Below are 2,958 nucleotides of genomic sequence, written 5' to 3' on the forward strand. Positions count from 1 at the left end.
CTTTCCAACGATATATTATAAGCCCAATTCCGATGAATATTGAGGAAGTTATGGCCAATTAACTAAATTGGGCCCGGTTTGAGCCTTATGTGCGGCCCAATGATCTAGAGGAGGGCCTAATATGATTTATCATTCCTAATGAAATTAGGAATGGTTTTAGTCTTCTAGATTCTTCTAGAAGGTTCTTTTCATTCCAAATTCAATTAGCATTGATAAATTGACTTTTGTTGACTTTTCAGAGTTTTAATTAAAATCAAAAAGCGTTTTCGAGGAACAGATACGATTTAAACCTCCAGTACGGCAAACTTATCTAATTTTGTGTTCAACACCCCATATTCATGAGAGCATGGCTTGAGAGCACAAGAGCTAGAACTTGGAGAATCCACTTCCTTGCATCTTGAGCTTTCTAATTTCCATGAGCTTGCTCCAAAAGCTTCCTCCACCTTAGTAAATCACCAATATCAAGACCCGAACCTCGTACAATACCTACAACTAGGAAAATAGAGAAAATAAAGGAGAAAAGACTAGAAAAACCATAGAAATGCACAAAAGCTACAAAATAAGAGAGGAAAGCTATGACTAAGACCAAAAGCATAAAACTAAGCATTTATTAAACATTAAAGCCATGAAAAGAAGGTAAAAATGACTTAAATGCTCAAAAAATGGGTGCCATTTATGACACCCATCACATATGCAAGAAAATAAATGCTCATTTTATTAAAAGGGGAAAAAGAAAGAATCTACAAAATTAATCTAAGGAAATAGAATGGTGTCTATGCTAGACTTATTGGGGAAAGGAAAAAATGAAAAAGAAATAGAAAAAGAGGTCGTGAAATCTTGTCGTTGCAGCTCGCCTCTTGTCTTCTGTTGTTTGCTTCATCATCGCCCAGTGTTCTCGCTAGCTAGAGGCCATGGGATCTTATTTGCTTCTATGAGATCTTGAATGAGATTTTTAAACTTATAGCATTCATCAGTGGTATGACCGTTTCCTCGATGGTACTTGCAATAAGAGTTGGGATTCCATCTCGAAGATTGATTTTCTGGCGTTGGACCCTAGGTAGGGCCAATAGGTTTGATTAATCCTCGATCGTAGAGACGGTCGAAAGCAGCATCGTAGGTCATTCCAATGGGTGTGAGTTCTCTCCTGGGTTTCTTTATATATCCTTGATTATTCATAGCTAAGACATCATTATGGTATAAGGTACTAACATTAGGCCTCACCAAGCATCCGTGCTAAATTAAAGTACCCAAGGAGTAGGAACGTGCTTCTCCAAAAGGTTCCGCAATCCAAAGCATAGGCTACGAGCAAGGTGAGTTAAAGAAAAAGGCTATATATACAAAATGAAATTGTTAGTAACTTCCAAACAAAAGCAAACAATAAAACACTTAGATACAAATTATATACAAAAAACTAGAGAAACCATCATCATCAAAAAATTTTATTTACTTTTTTTTCTTTTTTTTTTCTTCTCAAGAAACTCCCAAAAACATCAAGAAATGAAACAAAACAACAACAAGCATAGACCAACGAGACCATTAGCAAAAATCCACCAAAAGCCTTATCAAAGACTTCCCACCGAGCCCCAGGTGCCTCCCCAAACCAACATAAAACATCCTTTTTGACCCTCTCCCCTCACAAAATGAAGGCATCGACCGTGATGCCTATAAACATGCAAAATAGGGAAAGGGGAGAACAAAAAGGGAAACAAACATGCATAAGGGGACTATTGGCCACTAGGGCCGGCACCATCATCACCCGTATCCCAACCGCCAGTGTAACCGGGAGGAAAACCATAGTGACCCTAGAATAGGTCAAGTTGGGATCGGGTTAATTGGTCATAGGGCTCAGGCTGAACAAGGGGCTCGGGGTGATGGGGGTGAACATAGTAATATGCGGGATCACCCCGATAATCACTTCCCCCGAGACCCTATAATCATAAGGTGGGAAATCGTGCCTTGGCACATCGGGGTCCTCCACCCCGGGCCAATATGGGTACGTAGGGAGGTTGTCACCACCCCATGAAGGTACCGGCCCTTGTTGGGGCGGCACATAAGGGTATTTGACCGGAGGTGTGACCTCCCCCCTACGCACACTAGCGTCATATAATGCGCTAGTTTGATAAGACAAAGTTTGGTGGTCCGAGTACATACCTTGCATGCTCAATTGCATGCGCTCCATGTTGTCTCTCATGGCCTCCATCTCTCGGAGATAAGCATCATCTTGGAAACCTTGTTGTTGTTGTTGTTGTCTTCTTTCTCTTCTTCTTCTTTGAGCATCATCATGAAAATGCTTATGTTGTTGTTGTAGTGGCGGTTGTTGTTGCTCTTCACCTCCTTCCTGCTCTTCCTCATCATTCTCATCACCCCCATCAATCTCATCATCCTCCTCCATCTCATCTTCAATCCTCCCATTGTCCCTAGGGACCATCCAAATGTTCCTAGCCTCACGAAGGATGGAGGTGGTGGCCAGGTTAGGGAGTAGGCAATGGTGGGTATTTCTCACTAGCCAAGAGTAGGTGTCGGTTCTCCTAGTGCTAGTTATGAAACGTATAGTGTTAACTTGCTTCAAACTAATCCACACGTCTTCACTCCTTCCAACCGGAGTGCAAGACCTCAAGAACCCCTCTTGCTTAAAATACGACACAAGACGTGTCACCATGCCCCCACAATGAATTTCCCCCGTTTTGACCCCATGCATTATATCCTTGCAACAATTCATGAAGATATAGCCAAAATTAATCCTTGATCCTAACTCGGCTTGGTAGCCATCCATAACACCATAATCTCCTCTCGAGACAACTTCCCCAAATCTTGCTTATTAAAAACCGAATACCCAAGAATTCTATGAAGGATCCTAAGGGCCGGATGGATAATCTCGCTAGCAAGAGACTTTTTCGAATCAAACTCCCTCTTGTTGGCTATGGTTCTCCACCAAGAAACCTCGTTATACTCAGATTG

Source organism: Chenopodium album, chromosome 8 (genome assembly GCF_948465745.1).
Source record: "Chenopodium album chromosome 8, dcCheAlbu1.1, whole genome shotgun sequence".
Lineage (NCBI taxonomy): Eukaryota > Viridiplantae > Streptophyta > Magnoliopsida > Caryophyllales > Amaranthaceae > Chenopodium > Chenopodium album.